Genomic DNA, 6,820 nt, shown 5'->3' on the forward strand with positions numbered 1-6,820 from the left:
TCCAGGTCATGCTGCCAAGGGCTTCAGGCCTCCAGATAGACCAGCAATGGGGGAGGCTGTTCTCAAACAACTTCTGTTTGTTGCCATCAAATGGACCAGAAACTTCCTGGAAGAAAGTGGGTGCTCAGTTCAGAAGGGGAGAAGGGAAGACAAAAAGAGTTGAGTAGGTCAGCTAGGAATCCTGCCATGAAATGGTCTGTGTCCTTAGGTTGAATGTTGTACAAAAGGAAAAGAGGTTGTAGGGAAGCCTTCTAAAGTAACAGCAGTGAGTTGGCAAAATCCCCCACTTTTCTCCCATCTTCTGTTTGGAGCAGAGGGGCTGAGCAGAGCCCCTGGGTGGGAAGGAGACCCCTGGCCTTGTGGGAACTCCTGGGACCAGTGCTGTGTGGCCTTTGGAACATACTGAAAGTCTGTGTGGGGACTGGAGGAAAAGCTTACCGTCTTCGAGCGTCATTTGGCATCTCTAGGTCATCTCCCACCCTGTGAGCCTGTGGAGAGTGTCTTCCCCGGTGCAGCTGCCCCCACCCCACCTCAGCCCCTGCACTTCCTGCCACCACCACACACAGGTCATGGAGCCGCTCTTCTCATTCTTTAAGAACTCCCCACTCATTTCGCTAATCATAAATATTTTACATTACAGAGCCCCTTTGCCCCAATACACTGTTATGGAGGAAAAAAGTTTCTATACTCTTCGAGAGTCTTACAGGTGTTCTAAGAAGTAAATTGACAAGAGACAGATTATCAGGGGAAAAAATCAAATTAGATTTACTGATGTGCATATGAGGAATTCACAATAAACATGAGTTTCCAAGGACAGTTAGGCAAAAGGATGTATTTATGTTATCCTAAACTAAGGAGAAGGGGTAGGGGTCTGGGACTTCAAAGGGAAGGAAAGCAATTCAAAGGAAGATGGAGAAGAGTAAGGGAGTGATGGAGGCACAAAGAGAGAAAGGGAGGACACAGGAATCTGAGGAAAACAGCACCAAAGGCGATGGGAAGCAGAAAGCCTTGATCTGGCGGGTGAAGCTGTGGAGATGTCAACACCCAGAGCTGAGGAGTCAACTTCAGGGCTTCCACAGTGCTGGGACAAGGTGCCCCCATTCTTTGAGGTGACAGGAGCACAGAAAAGGGCTAAATGAGTAACTGAGCAGGACAAAGAAGGGTCATTTAAACTATCACCATGGGATTCAAAACCGATTTAAGCCCTGGGTCTCAAGAAAGGCGAGAGGTCCCCAAGGTGTTGGTAACCATACAGGAAAATGTCACCTGGAGAGGAAGACAAAAAAAGACAATCTTTGATTCGTGGCCTCCAAGATCAAGTGTTTCCCACATTTGAGGTAAACAATACATTTTTGTTGAAAGAATGAGTGATTCAATCAGTGGGAAAAAACACTCCATGGTCCTGAGGAGTCAGGTTGCCAGGTAAGAAGGGACAGCAGCCACGCTGCGCTGACAGAGGGGGCCCCTAGTGGGCCATCTTCCCCCAACCCCTCACCTTGCCCCCACCAAAGCCTCCGCTTCCCAAAAGCGCTACCGCAAACAAGTTCCACTGGAATTTTCTCAGTCCCTCCCACCCCGAGTCTGCATGGAGACCCCTCCACAAGCCCTTTTTCTCCTGAGAACTCTGTCCGTCCAGTCAAGGGCCGGTGGCAGTCCAGCACCCGATCCAGGAACTTGTGCAGTTTTTTCTTTTCCCAACGGATTTCACAGACCTTTAGTCACTATCATATGTGGGCTTAGACAACATTGAAATATTGCCACCCTGATTTCAGCCCAGCTCCCGCAATGCAAACACTAATTTTGCAAACAGTGCCAGAACCCAGGTCTGGGATAGCTTTCCCAGTGCTTAAGGATGGAGTATGCAAGGAAGAGCCAAGCCCTGTAAGGAAACTCCAGATTAAAAGCCCAGGAAGCTGGTTATAGAGCTATGGTGAAAATTACCTAAGAACACCACCCTCGGGGTGCCTGGGTGGCTCAGTGGATTAAGCTGCTGCCTTCGGCTCAGGTCACGATCTCAGAGTCCTGAGATCGAGCCCCGCATCGGGCTTTCTGCTCAGCAGGGAGCCTGCTTCCTCCTCTCTCTATCTGACTCTCTGCCTACTTGTGACCTCTCTTTCTCTGTCAAATAAATAAATAAAATCTTTAAAAAAAATTTTTTTTTTTTAAATCACCACCCTTGGGCACCTGGATGGCTCAGTGGGTTAAAGCCTCTGCCTTCGGCTCTGGTCATGACCCCAGGGTCCTGGGATTGATCCCCACGTCGGGCTTGCTGCTTGGCAGAGAGCCTGCTTCCTTCTCTCTCTCTGCCTGCCTCTCTGCCTACTTGTGATCTCTGTCAAATAAGTAAATAAAATCGTAAAAAAAAAAAAAGAAACCACCCTCAAGGAAACCCATGACGCATTCTGTCCATGACCCCTTTCGAAATTTTTCAGGAAAAAACCCTTCCTGAACTCTCTGCTTTTGACCTCAGGGCTCCTGAGAGCTGCCCCCCTCAAGATCAGGTAACGGTCACCTATCTCAGGACACACCTACCTTCATCATCTCGGCCTCAGAGCACTCCCCTGCCTCTCCAAAGTCGGGATGGTCCTTTGCTCGTCACTGAAAACCTCACCTTCGTTGATAACCACTTGGGTGTTGAAAGACATGTTGGCATTGAATCTCATAGTCTGGAAATGTGCTATAATTGGATAGTGAAAACAGGCATAATGAGGCTCTCCACACCCTGCCTTCCACAGGTCAGGAGGGTGCACACCCTCTGGGCCATTGGCAGCCCCGACAATGGCAGGCCCGATGAGGTGGCCGAAAACGGGATTTCTGGGGGCTTGGCTCATACCTGGGAGCGCTGACAGGAACCCCCTCTCTTCCCAGGGACGGAATGTAGTGCCCGGGGAAGGTCAGGTCCTACCCTGGAGCTCCAACAGCCCCACTCATATGGCCCCATGGCCATCTTCCCAATCCTTCCCGAGAAGCAGCCCACATTGCCTTCACCACCCATAAAACTTTCTTTGCTCCTTTTCAACTCAAATTTAGAGCTCTCGGCAAGAAGGCCCGAGGAGCGGGGAGAGGGTCAGGGATCCGAACTGAGATGGGAAGGAGGTGAAATAAAATTGGGAAGGGGGGAGGAAGAAGAGAGGGAAGAGCAGGGACAAAAGTGGAGGAGGCAAAGGAAAGGGCAGGTAGAGAGGGAGGAAACACAGGGGGTGATGGGGAGAAGGCTGTGATCACCTCCGTGGTTAAGGTTAGACCCTTGTGCCTGGCTCTTCACCTCGCGTCCCCTCCCCGTGGCCCACCATTTCCCAACTCACCTGAACTCCGTCCCCTAGGTCCGGGGTGATGCGCATAATGCCGTCCGCCGCATCTTTCTTGCCAGAGGATGTACACGGCCGCCGCCACCACCACCGCCAGCAGCGTTGGGACCAACGGTCCCATTTTGCATGCAGGACCAGGGAGCAGAAGAAGGCAGGGCAGAGCCACAGGTCTGAGGACGGGGCGCTCCAACAGCAGCTGGGAGGAGCCCCAGTGGGAGCCGAAGCAGAAGGCTGCACTTCTTCCCCCACAGAGTGACCCGAAAGAAGTCCCAGACCTCCTGCCGGCCCTCGCAGGGGCGGGGCACACGCCACGTGATTTCTCTTAGACCAGTTTCCTGACCGTGCTGGGAGCCCGGAGTGAAATCGCATGATTTCTCGGAAAGGGATGGTTAGAAACAGGCGTAAAGCCACACACCCTTTTGAGAAAAGGGCAAGTCTAAGGATGAGGCGAGCCCCTGAAATTTCCCCACTGCAGGCCCGCGGCACTCACTTCCGCAACCCCAGCCCGCAGGCAGCCCTCTGCCTGGGAGCCGCACCCCGAGCTCCACTTTAGCGGGGGACATTCTCTGCAGGTTCCTGCCACCACCATAAACACCCCTGTTTGCCATAGAGCCACTATCTGCCTCTGGCTCTCTCTCACTTCTCAATCCCTTGTCCCAGGGGTTAACCTAACAGGTTTATCTTCCAGGCAGGCTGAAGACTAGAGATTCGGGTTTGTGGATATGCTGAGGAATGTAATTTAAAAACAGGGAACTGGAGGGACCCCGGGCTGGCTGTGGCGGAGGGGAGAGCTGTGGGTGGGAGGTGGAGTAAACAACGCTTGACCTTGGAGTTGTGAGTTCAAGCCCGTGTTGGGTGTAGCGATTACTTAAGTAAAGATTTTTTAAAAAGCAAAACAGGGGCGCCTGGGTGGCTCAGTGGGTTAAAGCCTCTGACTTCGGCTCGGGTCATGATCCCAAGGTCCTGGGATCGGGCCCCGAATCGGGCTCCCTGCTCAGCAGGGACCCTGCTTCCTCCTCTCTCTCTCTCTCTCTCTTCCTGCCTCTGTGCCTACTTGTGATCGCTATCAAATAAATAAATAAAAAATCTTAAAAAAATAAAATAAAAATAAAAAAAGAATAAAAAAGCAAAACAAAACTCTGATCTGGAAAAAAGAAAAGTTTTGTAGCTTGGGCTTCAGGCTCCTCTGTGCCCCCCTCCCAGGCACACCCCAGAATTTGGGGCCACCCTTACCCTAATGCAGACCTCAAGAATGAATGGATCTGCTCCCCTCCTGCATTAACCTTCTCTCCCAGCTTAAGAACAGAAAACCCGGGGCGCCTGGGTGGCTCAGTGGGTTAAAGCCTCTGCCTTCGGCTCAGGTCATGATCTCAGGGTCCTGGGATCGAGCCCCGCATCGGGATCTCTGCTCAGCAGGGAGCCTGCTTCCTCCTCTCTCTCTCTGCCTGCCTCTCTGCCTCCTTGTGATCTCTCTCTCTCTGTCAAATAAATAAAAATAAAATCTTTAAAAAAAAAAAAAAGAACAGAAAACCCACTGAAATGGAGAGATTACTCCATAGGCGAATATATTCCCCAGCCCACCTCTCAAGTCTGAAGAGGCTGAGGCAACTACGTCCTCCCAAAATAGCATATGACATTGACAGAGAACTTGCTAGTAAAGACAGTTGAATACTGGAACAATATTGTTGACAGAGCAGAAGGCAAGCTGAGGACAGAGCACAGGCTGACACCACAGGTGGGATCTGATCTGTGTCTCACTTTCCTCAGGCATCTCTGAGGCCCTAAAGCCAAGGGAAGGAAAGACAAATGGTTAACATAGAGAGATTACACCCCTGCAGGACAGGCGTCTCCCTCAGTTTACAAATGTCTTAGTGATTCACAGGAAAAAAGCATTCTTATCAACCACCTGACTTTCAGAAGGAAACTCCCAACGCTCTTAAAGTTAATGCTTTGCTAGAGGGAAAAACAACCTTAACTTGACAGTGGCAAGGCCTCTCCTATCTTGTAGGTCCTCTTTAGCATAAGAAAGTTCATTTGAAAACCTCCCTTTTCCCTTACCTCCCCCAACCCCACAGTATATCATCAGCCACCCCTCACAGCCCTGGTCTTCTTGCTCATGGGTCCCGTCCCTGTGCTTTAATAAAACCACCGTTTTGCACCAAAGACGTCTCGAGAATTCATTCTTGGTCATTGGCTTCGGACTCCGCCCCACCAAATTTCACCTATTAAAAACCACATCATGGGGTGCCTGGGTGACTCAGTGGGTTAAGCCTCTGTCCTCGGCTGGGGTCATGATCTCAGGATCCTAGGATCGAGCCCCACATGGGGTTTTCTGCTCGGCGGGGAGCCTGCTTCCCTCTCCCTATCTCTGCCTGCCTCTCTGCCTACTTGTGATCTCTGTCTGTCAAATAAATAAATAAAATCTTTTTAAAAAATAAAATAAAATAAAAACCACATCATTTAGCATCCAATGTGGGGCTTTGAATCTTTATATCTGGACCTAGGGCTTTGGTTAAAACTTGGTGAGTACTTTCCTTCTCGTCCTTTATTCTCATTTCAGGAGCTTGTCAGGGAGTGCGGTCTTAATGGAACACTTTCATGCCTGCCAAATGTGCCAAATGTGTCAGGCTGCAATCCTCTAGCCCACGGCTACTCTCCCGGAAGAAGAAGCCTGCCTTTTGGCTGGAAGTTAGTACCCTGCCCGGGGTGGTAATAAGACCCAGAAACTTGGTGCCATCTCTTTACTCCTGTCCTTAAGCAAAGTCTTCTGTCCTGGGCACGGGACAGCTGCCAATTTTAAGACTCCTTTGTGAGGTTCCTCCTCATTGGTCTAATGTGATCCCCTTCGCATCACTGGTCTAGCCGCTTCTGGCTGCAAGACCTCAGTGTGGACCTGGCTGAAAACAGTACCCGACTGAACTTCACCCCAACCCGGGACCATTTCCCAGGGACATTGGCTATGAGGATGACATGTGTTAGAATGTTGCTTAGATCATGATGGATTTCTCTTTGTACTGCTTTCCATCAGTGTCCTCTACTAACTACTTAAGTCACAAAACTGGGTACTTCCCTCTTATAAAACGTCTCTAGTATAGTCCATGGGTTTAAAAAAGTAGATTTTAAGTGGCCTTCACAGCAAAGCAAGCCAAAGTGCATGTGGTCTTCACAGCGGGGCCTTTAGCAGGGCAAGCCAAGGCACATTGTGACCTTCACGGGGAGACTTCGGCAGGACAGGCCAAGGGGCAGTTGGCCTTCACCTTGGGGCCTTCATGTCAAGGGAAGCCAAGGTGCACGTAGCCTTCACAGCAAGGCAAACTCAGCCCATACACGGCATCCATCGCAGTCTAGAATGCGATGGGGAAGTAGGGGGAGGGCAGGTCTCTCTCCTACAGGGCATTTATGGCAGACAGTGGTCACAGAGATTTCATGTGAGGGACACTTCAAGTTGCTATGACTCCAGGAACCTCTGACATACCCTGCATGTGGGATGCCACCCGGGAGTCAGGACGGGA

At 50.7% G+C, this 6,820-nt stretch overlaps 1 long non-coding RNA gene across 1 annotated transcript; it reads right to left on the bottom strand.

The window, feature by feature from the left end:
- Window positions 1–738: 738 nt before the first annotated feature.
- On the bottom strand, window positions 739–3,580 carry LOC111153885. The gene is made up of 3 exons (XR_002641047.1): window positions 3,306–3,580; window positions 2,533–2,677; window positions 739–1,266 (listed from the first exon to the last, which is right to left on the bottom strand). It is a non-coding gene; the product is annotated as an uncharacterized LOC111153885 (long non-coding RNA).
- Window positions 3,581–6,820: the final 3,240 nt, after the last annotated feature.

The sequence above is a fragment of the Enhydra lutris genome, unplaced genomic scaffold, assembly GCF_002288905.1.
Source record: "Enhydra lutris kenyoni isolate GAN:26980312 unplaced genomic scaffold, ASM228890v2 scaffoldscaffold34, whole genome shotgun sequence".
Lineage (NCBI taxonomy): Eukaryota > Metazoa > Chordata > Mammalia > Carnivora > Mustelidae > Enhydra > Enhydra lutris.